At 45.3% G+C, this 25,316-nt stretch overlaps 1 long non-coding RNA gene across 8 annotated transcripts in view; it reads left to right on the top strand.

The window, feature by feature from the left end:
* LOC102555576 (uncharacterized) overlaps nucleotides 1–25,316 on the top strand; it is an 83,098-nt gene that overhangs the window by 17,073 nt on the left and 40,709 nt on the right. For 3 of the 8 annotated variants that reach the window (XR_015683781.1, XR_015683782.1, XR_015683784.1), the window contains exons 2-3: nucleotides 4,320–4,479; nucleotides 4,981–5,150. This is a non-coding gene — a long non-coding RNA (uncharacterized LOC102555576). Of the gene's footprint in view, nucleotides 1–4,319; nucleotides 4,480–4,980; nucleotides 5,151–6,273; nucleotides 6,906–25,316 lie in introns of those variants that run through there. The other 5 variants (XR_015683786.1, XR_015683787.1, XR_015683785.1 and 2 more) reach the window with 3 other exon arrangements.

A 25,316-nucleotide genomic window follows, 5' to 3' on the forward strand; every position in this document is an offset into this window, starting at 1 on the left:
TGCAACCCTCCCCACCGCCTCACTTGTATGTTGTTATTTCAACAACTTCATTCCAGTGTCTGGACATAAAAAGAGACCATGAGAATATGAGAGTCCATGAGAATCGGAGGAGGACATGTGGCGGCAGTGAGAGTGGGGAGTTGTGGGAGGAGCGAGATACACTGCCTATATGTGAGAAATTGAATAAATAAAATATGTTTTAAAACACTGCACACATTTATATTAAAGAACAAGTTTTCATGTGTACATATGTTTGTAAAACCACCCCCAAATCACTCCTGGAACGTTCCTTGTGACATCCTTACCCCCAGTCCGTTTATACCCATTCTATATCACCGTGGATTTTCATCTCTGTAGCTTTATATAATGCAAATATATAACATCGGCCTTTCCCTTGACTTCTTTCATTCACCAGAATTCCTTTGATAGTTTGTCCAAATTTTTTTTTATCAGTCATTTATCTTTCCCTCCTTCTCTCTGGCTGAGAAGTAGGGCTGTGCCCCATCATATCACATGCTGAGCACACAGATGACTTTCAGTTTGGGGCTCTGACAAAGCTCCCATGATTTGAGCCCCAGATATTTTGTGAACGCTTAGTTCCTTTTCTCTTGGAAACGAAAGTCTGGGGCAAGTGATGCAGTCGGACATATTTAACTTTTTAACATACTCTGAACTGTCTTTGGAAATGTTTGTAGAAGTTTACAGTCACAGCAGCAGAGGGTGAGAATTCTAGTTCCTTTACGTCTCCTCACTTGGTAGTGTCTGTCTTCCTCACGGAAGCCATTCCAAAGTGTATGTGATGGTTTTGCACAGTGACCGCAGTCTACATTCCCTTCATGACTAGTGATGCTTCTGTTTGCTAGTGGCTGTGGAAATAGCTCTCCAGATGGCCACCATATTCTCGGATGGGCTATTTTCTTCTCGTTGAGCTTTTACGATTTTAAAACATTTTCTGGATATAAGTCTATTATAAGATATGTGTGTATTAGGGATGGAGAAGTCAGAGGTTAAGAGTATGCTCTTCCAGAGGACCTGGGTTTGATTCCCAGCACCTACAGCTGTCTGTAACTCCAGTTCCAGAGGTTCTAATGCTCTACTCTGGCCTCCACAGGCACCAGGCAAAGAGGCACACACACACACACACACACACACACACACACACTCACACATACATGTATATGTATATATACATATATATGCAAAACACCCATATGCATAAAATAAAAGTTAAACAATTTAAAAATTGAAAAATATTAGTGTGACATTTTTTTCTCCCACTCTATATAGCTTGTCTTTTGTATCCATCCAAAACTTTTCAAAGAACACAAGTTTTAAATTTGGAAAGGTCCAATTATATCAGTGTATTTCTAGATTGTGTGTTTTGGGGTCATATCTTAAAACTCTTTGCTTAACGCAAAGTCAAAACGTGTGTGTGTGTGTGCGCGCGTGCACGCACATTGGATGAGTTTGAGCTTGTAGGCATGTGTGCCCATGCACACACATGTAAAGGTCAGAGGAAGACACTGGGTGTCTTTCTCCATCACATTCTGCCTTCTTGCCTTGAGACAGTTGTCTATCACCAAATGGGAGGTTAACTGTTTCAGCCAGGCTGTCCAGGGAACTAACCCCTAGCATCTATTGGTCACTGCCCCCCAGTGCTGGAGCTGCAGACACACACACAGCCAGGCCTGGCTCTGGGGACTTAAAGTCAGCAGACGCTTACCACTGAACTATCTCCACAGATGTTCCTACATTTTCATCTCTCTTATCTTTAAAGATTTATAGTGTCAGACTTAACACTGAAAAAGTGAACGATGCGTGTTCTTAGTATTTTCCTGTGAGTTTTTTTTTTAAAGATTTATTTATTATATAGAAGTACACTGTAGCTGTCTTCAGACACCAGAAGAGGGCATGAGATCTCATTACAGATGGTTATGAGCCACCATGTGGTTGCTGGGATTTGAACTCAGGACCTCTGGAAGAGCAGTCAATGCTCTTAACCACTGAGCCATCCCTCCAGCCCTCCTGTGAGTTTTGAAAGCCTCCTCTCCCCCATTCCAGGAGGGAATGTTTGAATGTGGAGGAAACAGCTACCCAGCACACGTCTGTCAGATTTATTCCTAAGTACTGCACAGTCTGCTGCCACTATGCATAGGTCAGGTCGTAATATCTGATATTATGTAGAGATAATGTCTTGGGGCATTGCTAAATCCACTTCCAAGGTCTGGCATTTTACTTTCACATTCCTAAGGGTTTTTATAGAGAAGGACTGTCCACAGTACAAAACTTATATTTCTTTTTTGTGGCTTACTGTGCTAGTTAGCATTCTTAGCACCAGGCTGAGCAGAGGTGGTTGCCCTGGTTTCTGTCTCAACATGAGGAAATTCTGTCTTTTACCATGATAGTACAAACTGTGGTTATTTTCACAGTTGCTCTTAAACAGGACAAGCACATGGTCTTCTAGAACTGGTTCTCTAATCATTTTAACCAAAAAGGGATGTTAGGTTTTGTCAAATGACTGTTTTTGTATCTATTAAGATGGCCATGTGGTTCTTAATTTTGCTATTTATGTCGTGACTTACATTGACTGGGTTCTGAAAATTGAACCCACAGGGCAGAAGGAGAGAACTGACTCTTGAGAGTTGTCCTCTGACCTTCATACACATGTCATGGCATGAACCCACATGTATGTTTCTATATGCACACGTCACATACACACAAAGTAAATAAAGATAAACAAATTATAAATGGACCTGCATGTGTATAGTTCATAGTGCACAGCTGCAGGACCCGCCACACACATCTCCCACCATATCATTAGAGACCTATTTACTGCAACCCCTTTATTTCAGATCTCATGTTCCTACCAAGAATAAGTTACAAGGTACACTAAAGGGAAAAACAGAGGCAGAATCTACCTGAAAGAGCAAGAACAGTGTTGCCAGGCATGGACTTTGAAGAGAAAACCTTTTTTTCTTCTTCTGTCAGTATTTGGGGAAAGTGCCTATCTCTCCCTGGCTTCATCTGTATGAGTTAGGTATTGTTGATCAACACCTACTTTCAAGGGTTTGTCTTTCAATTTTCAGAAATGTGACTGTGATCTGTCTGGGTGTGGCTTCTTTCTCTGGGGGATTTGTGTTACCATTTCTGTTTAGGAATCACAGCTTTATGCCTGTTGCCAAAAGTCTGCAAAGATCAGTTGCCTTCCACTGCTCCTCTTTCTCTACTCTCTGCTGAGACTCTAATCTTATGAACACCACGTCTTTTATTGCCCACAGATCTCTCAGACAGTTCATTTCCTAGTCTTCAGAGTTCCTAATTATCTAACCTTGCTTCTTTTTTTGTCTGCAAACTTAGCCCATCTATTGAGTTTTCATTTTAGGTATTATATTTTTTAGTTTTCTAACTTTTTACCTTATGTTCTTATGCTCATGATATTTGTCTTAATATTTTGTTTCAAGAGTACATCCAAGGGCCTGGGAGGTGGCTCAGTTGGGTGAAGGTCCTTACTGTGGGTCTGCATAGCTGGGGTACCAGAATGTTGCCTATATTCTGCTCAGAGAGGCAAAACACAGAGGCGCTATGCTATGTTTCTTTCTCACCGCTTGGGAGCCAGGCTCATGGGCTCAGGGGAGGCAAAGATAGGGGTCCCAGCCCATGTTTCTCCTGGTGAGAAAGAGCAGGGGTTGGGGCAGGCTGTGATTCTCAAACTCCTGTGCACCCAGAGACTGCTGGGAACTGTGAAGAGTTGAGAATGGGGGCTTCCATCCTCCTGTGTACCCAGACACTTCTGAAGACCTTGAGAAGTTGGGAATGGATTGCCGGCCTGCAATGAACCCAGGTTGGGGGAATCCAGCTAGATCAGAGTGAATGCCAAGGGTGCAAAGGGGTTGCAAGGTGGCCCTCTACAGAAGACTTAGGCATGGCTCTATATGATGAAGCGCTCCCTCCACCCCTGCCACGGCCCCTACCATGATGGTCCTTGATGAAGGAGACTGTCCTTGTTTGTCCAAATGGCTTTATTCATTCATGAGGATGCATATGACTTACTCAGGGTGAACCAGAGACTAAATACCTTTTGCAGGAAGGGATGCCCACGAAGGGATCTCATTGGCTAAACACCCAGGGCCCCCTAGATATCTCATTAGCATGAAGAACTCTAGGCTCTATGCTATATGACCAGCTATCATGATCCTCTTAGTGGGGTGTCATGATCACATGCCCCAGGACAGGAAATCTGGTCAAAAGCTAGTTCACACTCCTGCCCTTCCCAATTCTGAGTTTTATTGGGGTTCTGAACTTTGCTGCTACCTTACCAGGTCTTCTGTCTGGTGGCACAGCCCGCTGCCCCATAGCTCACTGCAAGCTCATGACTTGGAAGGAAAGAACCAACTCCAGGACATTGTGGGGTGACCTCCACGTGCGCAGTGACACTTGTATGCCCATACACATTCATACATGCCCGCAGAACAAAGAAAGGTAAGAAAAATTCAATTTAATAGGGTATATTCGATTTTACAAGGGTCTTCAGCATATCTCATACTAATGACTACCATTGTTACCATCTGTTGCCTTTCTTGTTCACTTTTGCCCCGTTTCCTTACATGACAAGTGCTTTTTGCATAGGTAACTTTTTAGGGTGTATTAATCATATATAACAATGGATTTCATTATGAGAGTACAGACATGTATATAATATGTTTTGATCATGTCTATCCCATGCTATTTCCTGTACCTCTAACCCCACTGATCCCCTCTTCCCAAACAACTTTCATGGCCTCCTCCTCCAGGTCCTCCTACTCCTATTTCTCTTTCTCCTTCTACCTTGTCCTCCTCCTCATCTTTTGTGTCCCAGTGAGTTTAATTAGGGTTGCTTATAGGCATAAAATTGTGGTAGCTGCTAAGCCCACAAGGTTGGATGCTTCAGAAGGTTCCTGGAGAGATGCTGGTCCCTAATCTGAAACCTTGGTTCTACTACAGGCAAAGGAATCAGCGGGGGCAGCAGCACAGGGGCAAATGAACTTAGAGGCAAGACAGCAGAAGGTGGGATGGTCTTCCCTCCATTTTTTATCTGGACGCTCCGTGAAGAAGCTCTCCCCACAATGCATGTGAGTGAGGGACGGGGAGCAGGACTTCTCACATCAGTCAAGGCAAGCTCCCATCTACTCTGTAGCTACTGAGCAGGGGCAGAATGTGGGGGCTCTGGGAAGAAAATGGACAATTATAGGTACTCATGATAAGAATGTTATGCTTTCTTGATGGGTTTTTATATTTGGACATTTTCAGTGAAAAACATATGCAGTCTCTGAGGAGCAGAGGCTCAACATTTCCCTCATCTACAAAGTGAGCCCAAGACAAGGTGGAAATGAGGAAAAATCACAAAGAACAAGAAGATAGCTAAGTTAGGGAGACGGTTTATCACTGGACAACTCTCCCAGTCTTACACTTCCCTGGTGCCTGTTCACCTGTAAAATTTGACATTTTGATTGCAAAAGTAATATAAACATATAATAAAATGATCACTCACTAGAGAAAAGAAAAATAAATGAAAAAATTATTCCCCTGGGAGAGATGGCTGAGCGGCTAAGAGCCCTTGCTACTCTTCCAGATGAGCTGAGTTCTTGACACATGTCAAGTAACTGACAGCACCTGTAATTCCAGCTCTGGGAATTTGACCCTTCTCCTGGCCTCCCAGGCACCTGTCCTAACATGCTTTTACCCACACGCAGACACGTAAGTAAACATGAAGATAAATCTTCAAAAGAAGGATTCCTCATATGAGTAGCCTCGTGAAGACAGCTCTTGGTGGTTCGTTAGTTACTGGGGGGCGGGGGATGTTAACAGAACCAGTATTATAGAATACCTATTATTCTGCAACTTCCTTTTTTTCTTGAACATTCTACAAGAAACATTCTAAAAATAGAATAGTTGCTTAGAAGGTGTGGTTATATGATCATGCTAATTTTAATTTTGATGTGAAGTTACATAGGAACATTTACCCAGTACAGAATTTTGTATTCATATTATGCTTTTAACCTAAGAACAGAACAAATGCAGCAGCAGAAACTACTAACTATCCAAGTAGTGAGAGCCGAAGTTGTGGTTGGGATCAGCTGGCCATCAGCACCTCTTGGGGCAGGTGGCAGCTGGGCCACTTGCGGGGGTGGGGTTGGGGGGGACTCTTTAGCAGAGTGACTCAGCAGAGCCAAGCTGACCAAGATCTCAATCTGTCAGGAAGATCCTTGTCCTTAGTCATCCAATTTCTCTTCTAAGATGGAGAAAACACTCACATGTCAGCTCCTCTCTGCTCTGCCAGCTGGATTTCCCAGGAATAAGCAATTTTGTTTGGAGCTAACTTTTGGAGCCATCAAAGATATTTGACCCAAGTTTGAACCCAGGATCTCCTCAGGCGTCCTACGGACAAGTATCCTCCAATGATTCCAAAATCCCATAACCAGAAATGTTAGCAAAAGATCTAACAAAGCTGACCTTCAACCATAGTGCCATGAAGCTTCCGTCGTCTCCTTGACCAGGAAAGAAAATCATCTCCACCACTGGAGGAAGAGTGGGCGGAGAACAGAAGTGAGGACTTATGAGGGAGGGTCAAAGTGCCTTTCCCAGGAGAAGGGTCCAGACATTGCTGTTGGTACAGAATGATTCTATAGCAAAGATAAATAGATTATATTGATGGGGGGGAGTCTTCCCGGAAATCAGTTTGAAGAAAACATGGACCATTCAGATACGTCTGCTCTTTCTACCTGTATTGTAATTAGATCCTTCTGAGAATTGGACCCTGGAGAGAAAGTAGGGCAGTCGACTTAGGCCTAAGCTGTACACTGTCCTTTGCTGCTGATAATGCAAATGTAAAAGATGGTTTTTGTGATGAAACTGTACAGCGGTTATTTTGAATAATCTATGCGTGTGTTTTGTGATTTATTTCAATTCTTTTGCAATCATTTTGAATAGTCTGTGCACAAGTCCTGTGATATGTTTCCAGTCATCCGCTGCAATCATTTGACTAATGTATGCCTGAGATCTGCAGTGCATTTCCCGTCTCCCATTTCTCTGATGCTGGGGTTCGCCTTCCCAACTTGCCCCCATTGATCTGTACGGTGTATGTAAAGCTTGAGTGCACATGAATGACTTCATTATAGCTTTATGTTTTAATTCGACCCAAGGAAGCACAAGTGACTTCCAGGATTCTATGAGCTTCAGAAGCCTCGAGTCTGAGATGAAGTGCAAGAATGTGAGAGAATATAAATAGAATCAAAGGGTGATCTGGCTAGAAGATAAATAATTAGATAACTGAATTTCTCTGTTTGTAGGTGTTTGTAATAAAGGCAATCTTGTTACCTTAATTTCCGGTAATAAGAACACAGAACTGATTAAAATGGGGATGTGTGTGATCCAAGTGTTTTAGGTTCCTCTTTGCTCATTTGCAAATAAACCCTGAGTGGGCTCATCCACCCCAGTGCAAATGTAAGCAAAGCCCAGGCATGAGGAGGGCCCGCTGGCTTCCCTACGTTTTCTTTTCTGTACTTAACGTTACATGAGATTTGCTCCTACCTGGTTTACATCCAGAACGGTTTCTCACATGAAAACTGACTCTTCTCCCTTGGCCCCATGAAGCACCACTGTGCTCAGGGCAAACCTGTTGTTTTCTGATTTTGTATTTATTGGCCCTAACAGATTACTAAAAGCCCAAGGAGGAGGGCGTACGTGTGGTGAGAGGTGATGGGCTGCCTACTGCAAAACCAAACTCTGGCTTAGGCCTCTTTCCCACACACAAGGCTCCTCTCTCTGATAGTGTAACCATCAAGTCCAACAGTAGCAAATGTATCCAAAGATGGGATTATGAATGTTTCTAAGTTAGTTACAGTGACTTGCCAACCCAGAGCGATGACTGGATAATACCAGATCCAACAGGAATCCCTATCACTGCCCTATCCCTAATGCTTGGTATTCATCCACCCACCCAATTGTTCAGTTCTTACTACACAGAACTAAGTGCTGATGTTCCAGACTCTTTGCACACCCTGAATCCCAGTGATTTTTTCAACTCTGGCCTGTGCTCTGAGGACCCTGAGGACATCCCCAGAGCTATGCCCTAACTTCCCACCCAATGGAGAACTACAAACATGTCCTCAGCACCAAGGTCCTCAGAGCTATAACCTCCTGGACTTTCTCCTCCTGGGTTTCTTTTTTTTTTCCAAGGGTCTTGGTGCTTCTTCAGACATGATGTCATGACTGTCTTGGTGGTGGGTAACATGTAGGGGGAGTGGGTAGATGGTCCTCGTGGTTCCTTGACAATTTTCATTCAGATATTGCTCCTTTCGGAGCCAGAAGCCTTCCCAGAAAGGCCTAGGTAAGGGTCCCCAGGTTTTCTCAGTGTAGATTAGCTGCTCTTTCCATGGTCCTTCTGCGTGAGAGAACCCTGGGCAGCCGGGGTCTCTTGCTCTGTGCCCAGCCCCCACCCTGGCTCTGTCCAAACCAAAGCAAACCCCATCCATCTCCTTCTAGTCTCGTTGAGGTGTATTATCAGCCATCCGTTTTAGCTTTACCTAGAACCCCTCACATCTCAAGAACTAGTTTTTGTAAGTAGATTATGCTACATTTAAAAAACAAACAGACAGAGACAGACACACAATAACAAAATGATTCTCTCTTCACCCCCCAACCCAGCGACAACCAAAGTGTTATCAGCTTGAATGGGAAGAAAACTCTCCCTTCTCATGTCTAGGACTTGTGTAGGACTTACCACACCCCATCTCCTTGGCTCCCTTCTTTGTGAAAGTTACTTCATTCACATGCCATCCTTACACACGGACAATATTGTGCACTCTTGGTACAGATCATGAAATGAACAATAACCATAATGTTTATAACGAACCACACCTGAACGCCATACCAGCCAATTGAAAGGCCATTGAGCACTCCAATGAGCCCTTCCTCTACATCCTGGATTAGCTTCTTTGTTGAGAGGTGAACTGCCCTCTGTGGGACGTATACAAGGGTGTATTGTCAGGAGCAATGGACAATGATGGCACTTTTACCATATCCATAGGCTCAATTTGGAACCGGCAAGAAAACACTCATTAAAGGCCCAAACACGACTAATATCTTCAGTGCCCCCCATCCCACCCCCCCACAAGCACACACTTTTTTTTTCTTTTTTTATATATTCTTTTCTTTTTTTATTTTCCGGGGCTGGGGATCGAACCCAGGACCTTGCGCTTCCTAGGCAAGCGCTCTACCACTGAGCCAAATCCCCAACCCCTTAATTTTTTTTTTATATATTCTTTTTTTTTTTTTTTACTTTTTTTTTTTTCTTGAGACAGAGTCTCTTCGTGTAAGTTTAGCTAGCCTAAAACTCAATATGTAGATCTGGCTGACCTTAAACTCATAGGAATCTACCTGCCTCTGCTTCCCTCGTGCTGGTATTAAAGGTGTGTGCCACCATGCTCAGCTAATTGATAATTTAGTTAGCTGACTAAGGTGCACATGACCAATTTCCCACAGACCAGTTATGTCACCATGGTGCTGTGCCAGCTAAGTATTCTGGCATTTTCCCCTTAGTTTCTGTACATGTATGTGAGAGCATGGATGTGTGTGTGGGGGCGGTTGTGTGTGTGTGCATTGCTCACATGTTTCTGTGCTTGCACAGTGTAAATGCAGAGGCCAGAGGTTACTTCCAATGTTGTTCTTCAGACACCGTTCACTTTCATCTTGAGACGCTAGCCTGAAATTCTCCAAGTAGGCGAGACTGACGGGCCTGGGAGCCACCTGTCTGTCTATGCCTCCCTAGTGCTGGGCACATAACAGCATCTTTGGTGTGTGTGTGTGTGTGTGTGTGTGTGTGTGTGTGTGTGTGTGTGAGACAGAGAGAGACAGAGAAATAAAGAGAAGGATCCATGTTTGCATGTGAGAACACATGTATCTGTGTGCATGTGAAAACCCAAAGTTGACATCAGATTTCTCCAGCCTATTTATTGAGTCGGAATCTCAACCTGGAGCTCCCAGTTCTAGCTAGGATAGCCAGACACCTTGCCTCAGACATTATCTCTGCCTCCTGAGGTCTGGGAGTATAGGTGGCTTTTGCTTGGGTTCTGGGCACAGAAGCTCCTGTCCTCACTCATACGGGGCCAGCACTTTATGGCATACTTCTCCAAGCCCATGCCTGTCTCTCACGTGAATCCTGTGTGTCAAACTTACCAGGCAAGTTCTCTGTGGACTGAGCCGTCTTCTTGGCCCATGAGTTATTGTTCGTTTATTATATATATTATTTGCAAGTTCATGCCCACTAAGCAGTAAGCTCAGCATGCTGTGCTATATAGAAGCTGATTAATTTTATTTTCAAGTAGTTTTCTCTTTCCTCAGAGATCATTTGGCAAGGGCTTGGTCCTGTCATGGTCAATTAGCCATTTCTCTCTCTTGCCAACAGGAGTTGGCCTGTTAGGCTGGACTTGGGCACCAGATGCCACCTCCTGCTTGGCTGCCCTCTTGGTGACATCACCTGTACCTGGAGTACCCAATAGACAATGGGCTGGAAAGGAGTCTGACCAGCCAGGCTGTGTCTTTGGACACAGATCACTGCTGTTGAAGGAGTGGCTTAGCATCGAGACTCCTCAAGGCCTGCAGGCATGACCCCACAAGGCTCTAAATCATGTGACTTTTCCAACTGCCACCATGTCACATGCCTGGCTTCACGGTGCTAAGAAGGTTAGCCAAGCCAGGGCCAGAGTTTCTATGATTGAAGTGTGATGAGACAGAAGGTGAGGACCCAGCACCTCCAAAATGAGCCACCAGCCTGAGGCAGAGCTGAACTCAATTTGTACACACAATCTGCCCATATGTGTGGCACCTTCATTCTGTCCAAACACAGTAGGTCAGGGAGACAGCACTCTGGAACACAGTCATGGCGAGGCAAAAGAATGGAAGTGAATCTAGCTAAGGGGAAATGCTGTATGGTTCACCTTAGCTTTCCAAAGTTGTCTGGTCACGTTGTGTCTCTTCCTGGGTTTTTCCTATGGGGGCAGGGGGTTCTCTAACAACTCACTGTCAAGATCAACACTGGGATGCCATGAGCTCAGGGGTTCCTTTGACAAATGCTCACCATGTACTAGAAGGGGGCCAGTAAAGCCAGGTTAGATTTGGCCTGTCTTCCAAGCTCTCAGATATCCTGTGGCCACAGTACCATGAGGATCCAGTCAGCTGAGCACAGAACTCCAGGGAAGGAAGCACAGAACTTCCTGCTGGGAAGCTGTGCTGAGAATAGCTTAAAAACAGGCAGGCCAAGGGCAGTGGTCTCACCCAAAAGAAGCACTAAGTCCTTGGTCTCCAGCAGGAGCTACCAGGTAGAAGGATGCAGCAGCTGGTGGAGGGAGCGGAGAGGAGCTGCTCTGTAGCTTGCATTTGGTGATCGTGGGGAAAAGACGGTTTAAAATGGTTCCTTGGCTTTGACCGTGGGGGACATTAAAGGAAACAAAGAGAAGTTCAGTGTTGAGCATGCTAAACTTTGGACATCTAGGAGACATTGCAGCATAACTGAGAGGTCCAGCGTTCAGGACAAGAGGTTTTTAAGGACAACAGTCTAGGTCCAATAGCCAGAGAGTTACACTAGGAGAGAGTGCGTAAGCACAGGGGTAGCTGAGTGTCCATTTCCACTTGACTGTGAGGAGGACCAGCCCAGCTGGCTGTAGGAGGAAGGAGGTGTGGCCTTAACAACTTTAGTACCTGTTGCTCCATAGGGGCGAAGACCCAGGAAACACGAACTTTAAAGAAATGGCTGGGTTTGCCAACTAGTGGATCACCATTCATTCCCTTGGAGCCAGCCACTCAGCTTGAAAAGAATTTACTGGAAACCGATTCGTTAAAGGATCAGTTTCCCTGGTGAGGACTCCCTGGAATTTACCCAAAAGTTGTTTGTGTTAATTACTTTAACAACCGCCATCATGTTTGTCCTCTGGTTCCCACAAGCCTTCAGATTTCCCCCTGGGTGGTTTTTTTTTTTTTAGACCTTACAATCAGTTTCATTTCGATCGCTGGTGTTAGGTGTATTTTCACTAGCCACTCTGCTCTTGGCCGTGTCAACCTTATGAGGGTTTCTTTATTTAGAGAGCGAAGGACTTCCTGAGTGCGTGAAATTATTAATATATGTGTGTGCGTGCGCACGCGCTTGCACATGTGCACTAGTGGCTGGGTTTCCCTCCACTGCCTTTACTGTCAATTGTAATTTGAAAGACAGGGCTCTAAATTGGACAAGTGCTCCCACTTCGGGATTTTTTTTTTTTTTGTTATTGGGGAGATTGTCATGAATATGTGAAAATTAACACTGCAAAGAAAAAAAAAACCGTTGACTTGGCTGACTGCCAAACCTCTCCTGGGAAACACGAGTAGATACAGACGGTGGTTAAGATGACCCTTGCGAGACAAAGCCATCTTTTCTGCAAAGCAGAGGCTAAAGTCAGAGAAGCCTCACGAATTGTCAAAACTTTGATACAAGACAATGGAAGAGAAGTCAGCACTTAGAAATGAGAACCATATGCGAAAAATCTAATTAAAAAAGAAAAATACAGGGTAGAGAATCCCCCAAATGAAATATTTCTACTAAGGCCTAACCAGAGAAAAGATAGAATCCTGAACAGAAATCTATTAGGATCATGTCATTGTGCATCTCGAGAATAGGCAGCAGAGAGAGAGGCTGGGACTTGGTAACCTGCAGGATTTGGTTTCAGAAAGGTGGTTTTTAAGAACACTGGGCTGCTGTTGTTGTTGCTGTTGTTGTTGTTGTTGTTGTTGTTGTTGTTGTTGTTGTTGTTGTTGTTGTTGTTGTTTTAAACGCAGTCACTTCTAAGCATGGCTTTCGGGAACTTTTTTCCTCCCCTCCTAGAATACACCTTTTCTGAGAGGGGCTGATTGCACACTGGGGAAGCTTAAGAGGCAGAAGTGATCTGGAATCTAGATTTTGCGGGAACCAGGGGAGGCCGGTTATGCAGATTATGTGGAGGCCTGAATAGTGCCGGAGGCTGCAGCAGAGAGCACCTTTCGCTGAAGAGAGTGAGGTCATCTGAGGACAGGAGAAAATAAGAGGAAGTGCCCTCAGGAGCTGGGAAGGTGCAGGGACCACAGGGGAGTGCACGGCCATCCGGGGAGAGATTCTCTTCACCGCCTCTTCTAAAGCCTGAGCGGCACTCGCTGGAAGAACTCCAGAGTGCGTGAACAGGGGAAGTGGACATACCATAGACCGGGTTCCGGGGCCAGGGAGCAAGCACTACCCCCGGGAAGTGCTGGGAGGCAGAACGCAGGCGCAGGAGGGAGAGTGCCCTTGGCAATGGTGAGGCCCAGACCGGGCTCCTCTCAAGCCAGGAGCAGATCTTAGAGATAATCACTGAGGCCTGTAAGAGAATACCAAGGGCCTCTAGGCAGTGAGGTAACAGGATGCTGGGTTTCATGTGTGGGATTGGAGTTTGAGCAGGGAGAAGAGCCTGCTCAGCACGGCTCTATCCCTGCGGCCATAACGGCCCTATCACATTCTTCTCACAAAGAAAGCCCGGGCTCTAACCCACTCTCCTTCACTTAGCATCCCCATCCCATGTCCGGTCCTTCCTCCTCCCTACCAGGCTGGCAATTAACACAGTCACACCCCAGGAACTTGCTCTGTTTCGGGGCAGATATGGTTATTCATCCAGGAAGGAGAATGAATTAACCTGTTTCCGTTTTCCCAGCCCATCTATCTCCCGTTCCTAGGAGGCTATCCTCCTGCTCCTGCTCCGCCCTACACCCGATTCCATCCCGAGGCAGCAGGAAGCCTCTCTGCAGGGATACTGGCTGGGGATCTCCCGGCTGGAAGCACCTGCTCGGCTGCAGCCTGGGGCACTGTGACCCCTGGGGATGCAGCTCAGAAAGCCCCTATTAAAATGCTAATGCAGCATCTGGAAGGGTGGAGCCTCAGGATAGCCTCCTACCTCGGTGCCTGAGCTTCCTCCTGTCTGACTAGCCAGGGACAGAACACCCTGTGGGTATGGCGAAGGTGCTGAAGGCAGTGTTGACCTCAGGTACCAACCCAGCATTCTGCTAAGCTCCACATTGAGCTCCACAGCTGTCAGGCTTACGTTTGGGAGCCCCTCAGGACAGCAGGTCCTAAGAGTCTGGCAAATTCCCTACCCCTGGCCCCGCTAACACCCTATTATTGAGGGCCCAGTGTCCCACTTTACTCAAGACATCCCAGCACTACAGCTGTCCACGTACAGTCACCTTCAGCCTGTCACTTCAGAGAAGTGGAGCTCACGATGTTAGGCTTCAAACCCAGGACCCCTAACACTAACCCTGTTAATATACAGGCAGTTTCACTTGGTCTACTCTCAGGGACCTAGCAACTGCTTACATCAGCATCTGCCCCTGCCAGGTACCCCAGGTGTGTGCTGTGGATAAAAGGTCCCCGCTCCCTCTCTCTATCCCCTCCTCCTTCTCCCTGTTTTCATTGTGATCTCCCTGGCCTCAATTTTTGAGACCAGTGAACCTGCCCAAGAGCTGTCCCCAAACAAAACTGCTTTTATACATTACATTTGGCCTGAATTGGCTTATTCCATTGGTGGAGAAAGCCTTTAACAAGTCTGTTTACAACTCACGCCTCACATGAATGGCCAGTTTCACCCACTGTCATCCAGAGCCATCCCAAACCACCAGAGAACTGTTCTTTGCACATATATGTTCCATGGTCCATCTACACATCATGGGTTGGATAATAAAACAGACCTCAGCACAGCAAAGGAATTGAAACAAAGCAAGACATCTACTCTGACCACAGTCGAACCCCACTGGACATCAGACAGTGAAATGCAGCAGGGGTAGCCTCAAACACTTTGAGACTAAACAACACACCATAAGTAATGCTCAGTCCAAAAAAGGAAACATTGAAGGGAATAAAACCAAATTAACCAAACAAAATACAACAGTCAAAATGCACGGGATACTCTAGCCCAGAGTGGAAGGTGATATTCACACTGCTGACGCTTACCTTAGAAAACAGACACTTGTCAAAAGAAATAAGCTAAGTTCTTAAGAAACTAGAAAAGGCCAAGTGACGTAAGCCCAGTGCAACAAGAAGGGGAAAATATTATAGAAACAAACTGAGGTTTACAGAGATGGCTCAGCTGACGTGAGTGTTGCTGCTTTTTGTTGTTGTTGTTGTTCTTTTTTTTTTCCGGAGCTGGGGACCGAACCCAGGGCCTTGCGCTTCCTAGGTAAGCGCTCTACCACTGAGCTAAATCCCCAGCCCCCAAGTGTTGCTGCTTTGACAGAGGACCTAGTCCAGCTCCCAGCACCCACATGGTGGCTCACAGCCATCTGTACCTTAAGTTCCAGGGAATCTGACATTCTCTTCTGGTCTCCACATGCATCCAGGCCTTTAATCCAGCACTGGAGAGGCAGGAGGAGCTTTGAGTTCAAGTCTAGCCTGGTCTACAGAGCCAGGACAGCCAGGGCTACACAGAGAAAAACACTGTGTGATGGTTGTATATGCTTGGCCCAGCCAGTGGCCCTATTAGTTGGAGTGGGTGTGTCACTGTGGGCGTGGACTTAAGACCCTCACCCTAGTTGCCTGGAAGTCAGTCTTCCACTAGTAGTAGCCTTCAGCTGAAGATGTCAAACTCTCAGCTCCTCTTCCACCATGCCTGCCGGCCTGGATGCTTCCGTGTTCCTGCCTTGCTGATACTGGACTGAGCCTCTGAACCTGTAAGCCAGACCCAATTAAATGTTGTCATTTATAAGACTTGCCTTGGTCATGGTGTCTGTTCACAGCAGTAAAACCCTAAGGCACACTGTCTCAAGATGAAATTGAGAAGAAATAGAGATAGAAGAGCTGAAGAGATGGCGGCTCGGTGGTTAGGAGCACAGCACATACGACTTTTCAAGTACTCACATCACGCAGCTGCCAACTGGTTGTAACTCCAGCTTCAAGCGATCCAATACCTAGGGCCTCTATGGGTACTGCATTCATGTGTGCACACACACCCTGTATATACACAATTAAAATGAAATAAATGTTTTCTTAAAAAGAAATATATGTTTGATTATAAACATATGTAGTGGGCTGGAGAGATGGCTCAGAGGTTAAGAGCACTGTCTGCTCTTCCAGAGGTCCTGAGTTCAATTCCCAGCAACCACATGGTGGCTCACAACCATCTATAATCAGGTCTGGTGCCCTCTTCTGGCCGGCAGGCATACATGCAGGCAGAAAGCTGTATGACATATACATAATAAATAAATAAATGTTAAAAAAAAGTAGTAAACTTACAGTGACTATCACACTTAATGGTAAAAAGTTTAATCTCTTCCTCCTATGACCACAAACAAGGCAAGGTTATTCAAAGCCAGGTCAGTCCGCTCCTGCCTATGAGCCCAGAAGTATAGAGGGCCAAGAAAGGAGGAACAGTGCTGAGGTTTGCTGGCCATCAGCCTACCCCAAACACGCTGAAGGTCTCTGTCTCGGGCAGTTAAGCAGTGATGGGGACAGGAATTGTGGCCTACTCCTCTGGCCTCTGTATGCGCCCACACAGACGTGAACACACATATTACATACACACACAGAGAGAGAGAGAGAGAGAGAGAGAGAGAGAGAGAGAGAGAGAGAGAGAGAGAGAGGGAGAGGGAGAGAGAGAGAGAGAGAATAGGTGTAACAAAAAGACTCATCATAACAATCTCTAATCTACAAAGTCAAAAGACAGATTGAAATAGATATGACAACCTCTAAATTACACACATATATACATTCTTTTTGAAGAACTCAAAATGAATCACAGATTGATGTGAGACTCTAAAAGTCTTATTTAAAAAAGAGCAGAGAAAATATCCAGAATTTAGGACTAGGCTGGACTTGAGGCCAAACACATGTTTCATAAAACAGTAACAGGAGCTTACAAAAATCGAAAACATTTGCCCTGACTTTAAGAAGAAAACATGAATCTTAATTTCCTCTCAGGGAGATGGAGATTAAGGACTTCACTGTATATCACCACGTGCCTATGAGAGCAGCTCAGATGAAAACTAAAAAATAGACATCAAATGTTGGGCTAGAGGCTAAGAAACCAAATGGATACTGCTGGTAGGAATCTAGATCTCACAGCACTTCAAAGAACAGCTGGGTGGCCTTTAATGTCTAAGCTGGACACTGTGAGGCACACCATTAAATCCCAGCCCTCAGGAGGCAGAGACAGGTGGAACTCTGAGTTTGAGACCAATCTGGTCCACAAAGTGAGTTCCAGGACAGCCAGAACTGTGTCTTAGTCTTTCCAGGATGCTGTGACAAGATAGCCCAAGATTAAACAAATGACATTCACTTCCACAGTTCTGAGAGCCGGATCCAATGCTGGTATTTTGGGAATCTGGCTGTCCAATTTGGGGATTTCATGGCTTGCACAATGGTACCATCTGGCACGACCTCCTGTGGTACATGAAGCCAGGCAGCATCCAAGCCTTTTATATAAGGCTGTCATCATTCTACCTCCTGATCATCACTTTCCAAGACCTCATCTTCTAATGTGATCAAACAAAAGATTAGGTTTCAACATAGGAATTCAAGGGCAGGGGGTATGAGCATTCAGATTGTCACACTAAAAATACACCTTTCACATGGCCTAGCAATTTTATTCTTGGGCGTTTACTTCAGGAAAATGGAAATGTAAGCATACAAAAGCTTGTATGGGAGAGACATCTTATATGTAATAACTGAAATCTTGATATGTGATAATTGAATCTCTGTGTTCTGTCACAGAGGGATGACTAAGCAGCTGTGGTATAGCTGTACCATGGAGTCCTGCTCTAGCTTTATTTCTCTTGATGTAATAAATAACCCTGACAAAAGACAACATGTCGAGGCAAAAAGGGTTTCTTTCAGCTTACAATTGCAGATCACAGTCCATCAGTGACAGAAGACAAGGCAGGAACTTGAAGAGAAGCCTAAACGGCAATGCCTCCAACCAAGCTCACTTCACAGCTGAAGAAATGTGGTAGGAATCCTGGAAGATACTGCCTGTTAGCTGGCAGCAGATTTATCCTCTGCTAGTTTTCTTACATAGCTCAGGACCACCTGTCCAGGAATTGGTGCCACCCACAGTGGACTCACCTTCCTACATCAATTTGCAATCCAAAATATCTCCCACAGACACACCACAGTCCAATCTGATCTAGAAAATTTCCTAATGGAGGGAGATTCCCTTCCCGGGCCATTCTAGGTTGTGTCAAGCTGACAGTCACAGCTAACCAGAAGAAATACCATTCATTGATGAAAGGGAGCCATGTTCTAATAGGTATACAATGCGGGAATCTAAAGGGAATTCTAGGGAGCAAAGAGAGTCAGTCTCAAAGGGTCACATATTGCACCATGCAATTTCCAAAAAAAATTTTACCATTACAAAAGTATAGAGATGGTAATAGAACGACTGCAAGGGCTAGAGACTAGAGGGAATACACACACACACACACACACACACACACACACACACACACACACACACACACACAGAGAGAGTACATATGTCTACATATGTCTATATGTGCTTTCATTGTTCCCAGATGCCCTAGCTCCTGATGAGAACATAACTATCTTTACATGGTAATTCTATATGTCTATACGTCTCAGGTTCTCTTTCACTGCTGTTTCTAAGGCGAAGCCTTTGTCTTATGTTTTGGGAAGTTTGATTGTGATATATGTAAATGCAATTCTGAGGTGACTCCCTTTGAGTTTTTCTGGGTGTCTTGAATCTGCAAGCATAAGCCTTTCACCATGTTAACGACATTTAGAACCACTGATTACTCTAACATATTCCTGTCACCTACTTTTGGTACTCTCTTTCCAGGACTTTGCTTCTAGGAACACATTTTCTGCCAATGTGTTCGTTCTTTCTTTGAGAAACCTGTGTTTTCCCACAATTCCCCGTCTGGAGCAACTCCTGTTCACTCTTTCTCTAAACTATCTCTGGGTTCTCAGACATAACTGGCAAATGACCAAACTGGGATTTCCCTGACTCTTGCACTAGTGCTCCTCTCACTTTCAATATTGATCCCTTGTTGACAACTCTAGAAACAATCAATCTAGACAACTCTTTCAGGTCTCATACCTCCCCACAGGAAAGACACACCCACCCTGTGCTGTTGCCTTTTGGGACTCAGCCTCTTCAGGACACTTTCCAGTCTCCAAACCATGCTCCTTTCCCAGTCAAACCCCGCTGTATTTACCCTAGGAGCTTGAGGTTTCCTTAAAGATCTCCCTGCCCCACATAATCTTCCCACCACAGAATCAGCTCTCTGAGAGGTCCTGTAGCCCTATGGCTGAAATGCTGTCCTGGCTTCCTTTGACCACACCTTTTCTCTCCAAGCCTGTTCTCCTCCATTGACTCTTCCTGTCCTTTGTGCACTTTCTAAGTTGTTTTTTAATCAAACTGTAGCACTCACATGGTGTGCCACAGGACTTTTGAGAGCTGGGAGTATTTTCACATGCACACTATGCCCACTGTGATCCCTCTGGGCACAGGAGCTCTTCCAGAATGGCTCTGTGTGAACCCCACCATCCTCCTGGGCTCTTTGCTCGTACTACTCTGACTCCGCCGGTGGAGGTTATTCTTGCCTGTGCTTGACGTTTGCACAGATGATCATTATGGTTTGAATGCGAACTGTACCCCATGGTGTGGAACACCTGTCCCAAGCTAGTGGTGCTATTTGGGGAGGTTCTAGAACTTTTAAGAAGTGGGAACTAACTGCTTGGAGGCAGGTTTTTGAAGTTTATGGCCCAGGCCCTGTGCCTTAGTTAGGGTTTTTATTGCTGTGAGAGACACCATGACTGTGGCAAGTCTTATAAAGGAAAACATTTAATTGACTACAGTTCATCATGGCAAGAAGCATGGTGATGTGAAGGAAAACACGGTGCTGGAGAAGGAGCTGAAAGTTCTATATGTGGATATGCAGGCAGCAGGAAGTGACTGAGACACACTTCATAATAATGCCACTCCCTATTTGGGGGCCAATTTCTTGCAAAACATCACATTCTTTCCTCTCCCCCCTCCAGCTCTCTCTCTCCCTCTTTCTTACTCATCCTCCTCCTTCCCTATCTACTCCTTTCCTATGCCCTTCCCTCACTCCTCCTCTCTCTTGATCCACTACAATATGAACACCTTTGCCACATGTTCCCACCACCAGAAATTAAACCTCCTTACCATACCTCGCCCATTGTAATGGGCTAAGACCCTCTGAAACTGTGAACCAAAATAAATCTTTCCTGACATACATTGTTTGTCTCTGGTATTTTTGTACCAGTAACTAATACAATGCTTGCTGTGTCTCTTAGATTTATCTTACCCTTGTGGCTCAGTAGTATCCCACTGTTAGGCACAGTGTGTTGTTAATCTATCCCACTCCTGATAGATTTTGAGTTTTTTCTCCTCCCTTGGGCTTTTTGTTAGCTCAGTACCCTTTAGTGTTTTGCCTAATATTGTCTTCAAAGCACTTCACTGGTTTTAACATGACCAAGAGTAATAAGCCTTTAGTCTCTCACCTGCCTTTTTTCTGAGGCCAGAGCAAGATGTATATGTTCTCTGGTGTCAGAGGGTCAAGTCAAGCCGCGTATCAAAACAGCTGAGAAGAAGTGGACATCAATATGAGGTCAAGCAATTTCAGGCTTTGTGGGCCATGGAGGGAGAGCCTCAACCAGTCTCGGGGTGAGGTTGTGTGGACTCACTGGCTTTTGTGTGAAGGGAACAGGCCACACCAGACAGCCTAGGCTAGAGCTCCCTGGAGAGCTGGAGTCTCTGGGCTGGGTTTGGGCTCCCTGGCCTCTTGCCCAGTGTCGTGAGGCAACCCAAATGAGAGCCCAAGAGAGCCAAGAGCCACAGGGCTGTTTTTCTAAGATTTAAAAGGGATTATGTCATCCACCCAGCCCTTGTTTGCCCAAGGGAAGAACCTCAAGTCTCCTCCCTCAGGACCCTCTGAGAGATCTTTCTATAAGCACTGTGGCAGAAAGAGAGAGGACAGAGCCACAGGCAGCTGGAGCAGCTGGGCATGGCCTCTGGCAGAGGCCTGAGGCATAACTGGCTGCACCTGATGAGCAACTGAGATTGCAGCCTGTGGGCCACCATGCTGACTGTTTACATACGCATAATCAGAGGGAAGGGGGAAAGATTTGGGAGAGAAACACCAGAGAAAAACCCAAGAAGCCACAAGACCCAGACGAGAATCAGCGATCTGGTAATGACTGGGTGTGCTGTGAGGCTGGTGTTTATCCCAGACAGAGCTGGTGCGTTTCTGAGATCTGGTGACAATTTGGGGCACATATATTTAGGGGGGGAAGGGCAAGTCCTGGGAATTGGTTTTGAGTCAGGAGACCAGGGCTTGAAACTCAGCCATGTGGTCCACATCTTTTCAGATTTGGGGCAACTAGCTACCTACCCCGTCAGCCTGCAGAGTCCCTGCCCTGAGTAGCAAGTAGGCAGATCTAACCGAATAGACTGGCCTTGGCATCCGTCTTTGGAGGCCCAGGCTCACTAAGTCTCTGGCTGGATGTCACAGTGAGCATATCAGTACATTAGCTGGTTACCATCACCCACCCTACCCCCCAACACCTTTGAGAGCTCCCCCAGCCTATGGCAAGGTTTGTTTTTGCCTTTAAACTCCTACTGCCAAAGTGAAGGCCTGTTGGAATCAAATCCTCACCCAGCTTCTCAAGTTACAAGGCACTATTTGCTCAATGTGTCTGAACAACTCATTTTGAACCACAAAGTTCTATCTTGGGAAAGCACCACTGGCTTCAGTGTCCTAAAACAGCACTTTTTTTTTAGATGCTGATCACCCGTAGAAGACAAAGAAATAGTAACACATGGACAGTTTCAAGGTTGATCATGCTCGCCTGGCTTCTTGAAGATTCTTTACAAGATACAGTGAGGGTAACAAATTCACGCCATAGAGACCATTGCAAGGTGTGGGTTATCGAGGGCTCCACCAGTAGCTGTGTGTGGCCTGCCTTTCCCTAGCTATATCCCCCAGGCAGGGTCCCCGAATCTTAAATTACTCATCCAGAGCCACCGTGAGGTATTTGTGAATAACCTGTAACAAATATCCAAAGGAACATCATGGTGACAAAGACACTGAGCCTTCAAAGAACACACGTGACACGATTCATGATTTACAAACACATGTTTCGTTTTATTTTAGTGTGTGTCGATGTGTGCACTCAGGTACACATTTGGGTGTGAGTATACATGGAACATGTGTGCATGTACCTCTAAAGGTAAGAGGAAAACTTTGGGTGTTGCTACCCAGTACTACCCACCCTGCGGCGTTTTGTTTTGTTTTTATTTTTACTTTCATCTATGTGTGCTGTATTATATCATCCCACCCCATCCTCTTCCCTCAACCCTCCTGTACTTCTCTCCACTCACCCTTGAATTCCTAGCTCCTTTTTCTTTATTATTATAACACACACACATACAAATACACAGAGACACACAGATATACATACATACACAGACACACAGACACACACACACAGACACACACACACAGATACACACACATACACAGACACACAGACACACACACACAGACACACAGACACACACACACAGACACACATACAAATACACAGAGACACACAGATATACATACATACACAGACACACAGACACACAGACACAGATACACACACATACACAGACACATACAAATACACAGAGAGACACAGATATACATACATACACAGACACACAGACACACACACACACACAGACACACAGACACAGATACACACACATACACAGACACATACAAATACACAGAGAGACACAGATATACATACATACACAGACACACACATATATACATACACACATATATACATACATACATACATACAAACATACATACACAGAGAGACACACACTTAAACACACACATACATATACACATATACACACATACATACACATACACAGAGAGACACACACTTAAACACACACATACATATACACATATACACACATACATACACATACACAGAGAGACACACACTTAAACACACACATACATATACACATATACACACATACATACACATACACAGAGAGACACACACTTAAACACACACATACATATACACATATACACACATACATACACATACACAGAGAGACACACACTTAAACACACACATACATATACACATATACACACATACATACACATACACAGAGAGACACACACTTAAACACACACATACATATACACATATACACACATACATACACATACACAGAGAGACACACATTTAAACACACACATACATATATACATACACACATATACACACATACACACACATACACACATTCACACACACACACACACACACACACACACACACACACACACACACACACAAATAGAACATGCCGAATCCAATTAGTATTACTCTTGTATGTTTTTTGGGCTGACCATTGGACTATCAGGAGGCTCGTCCCTAAGGAAGATTGACGCTCCCTCTCTCTGCAGTCATTAGTTGCTTGTAGCTCTTCATTTGGGGTGATAGAGGATCTTTCACTGGCCTGGAGCCTGTCCAGTAGGAGAGCCAACACGTGCTAGGAGTCCACTAGACCCCACCTTCCCAGCATTAAGGCAACAGGCATGTGCTGCCATGTCTGGCTACTTTACCTGGGTTTTGTGGGTTGATCTGGGGTCCCCATGCCTTCCCAGCAGGCAGCTCACTACCATAGCTGTCTCCTTAGCTCTCCAAACTTACATAGCCTTTGAAATCTGTTTGTAAATCTATAGTATGAGTTAAATAAACATTTAATTTTTGTCTATGTATTCCTAATACTTGTCCAAACTTACTTACATATTTTCTCATGAAGAAAGTCATGTATGCCATTATCTTAAGATCGGTACATCATGTGACACCTCTAACCCAGAAATTCAGAGCTCCCACGATATCTAGTTAGACCCATTCCATGCTCTCTAGAACCCTCAGGAAACTCTTGCCACCCTGTGTGAAGACTATTAGATACAAAGTGAACTGAGTCAACCTTGACAGAGGATGCGGATGTGTCAGGCTTCAATATGAACACTTCCCTGGTTATTAGCTACCCTGAAGTGACTCTGTAACACATCCTGTGGCTCTGAGGTGCATATTGGGCAGGTTGTGGGACAAAATGCAAAGGTGACTTGCTGACAGGTTTGTGACTACCTGGCTTTGAGATGGGATGTCAGACAGGTACCAGGAAGAAGCCGTGGGACCAGCACGTAGAGGACGAGGAGAGGTAGGATGGCTGAGTGGCTGTGCCCACAGCACCTGGCAGCAAAGACTGGCAAAGCTGTATTTCTTTCCCTTTCCTCTCTGCTTACTCACCATGAGTTCAAAGACTTGTGGCTGGTGAAGTGAAGCCTCCTCTCCATCATTGTGGTGACAAGGATACCTTCCCCCTGAAAAGGGGCTCTCTCTGCTCTCTTAGTTCTGGAATTCCCATTGGAAGGGAAATGGGACTCTGGATGTGGGAGAGATGCACAGTTTTCTCATCTTCAAAATGAAGAACTTCAGCCAAATTGGCTTCCTCAACCAGGCCAACAGTATTGGCACTCTGCTGATCAGGGAAGACAGTAAGAGCCACCTCAAATCACTTCTCGTAGTTCCTCCAGATCCTCCTTCCCTCGGATGTGGGCAGGTTTGTGTGCCCAGGAGCCCTAGGGAGAAGCAGTGTCTTACTGAATACATCTCAGACAATATTTCTGGTTGCTTCTTCTGAGGTTGGCTCCCACCTGCAGTTACTGGAAACAGGCTGGCTGTGAGCCTCAGACACAGTGAGGCATACAGTGAACAGTGTCCGTGTTGTGGTACAGCGTTGGCCCAAGAAGGCAACAGGGATGGACATGATAGCATCTGAACATTTCTCCTCTGTTTGCTCCTGCGGCCTAGAGCTCGCCTCAGTAGTCCCAGCTCCTATGTCATCTGTGTTGAGCATCAAGCTGCGGCTCAGTGTCTATCCTAAGTATTGAATTCTTGTTGCATAGCTATCTGAAGTACAGAAAATGGGGAAGAGTAGCTATTCCATAAGCTACTAAACGGAGTTTTCTGGAAGCCTCTAATGAGTGACACTTCCCTCTTGAAGCAAGGCTCCTGTGAGGGAATTCCAGACTGGGTAAGGTCGGCCCTGTCTTTCCATCCATGCCAGGGACTAGAGTCTGTGCTAACCATGAGGCCACAGCCCTGCTGGAGGAGAGCATCCTTCTGAGGCTAAAACTGAAACAACAACAGAGACAGTGTGAAAGCCCCTTGTTGAACC

Source organism: Rattus norvegicus, chromosome 3 (genome assembly GCF_021556685.1).
Source record: "Rattus norvegicus strain SHRSP/BbbUtx chromosome 3, alternate assembly SHRSP_T2T, whole genome shotgun sequence".
NCBI lineage: Eukaryota > Metazoa > Chordata > Mammalia > Rodentia > Muridae > Rattus > Rattus norvegicus.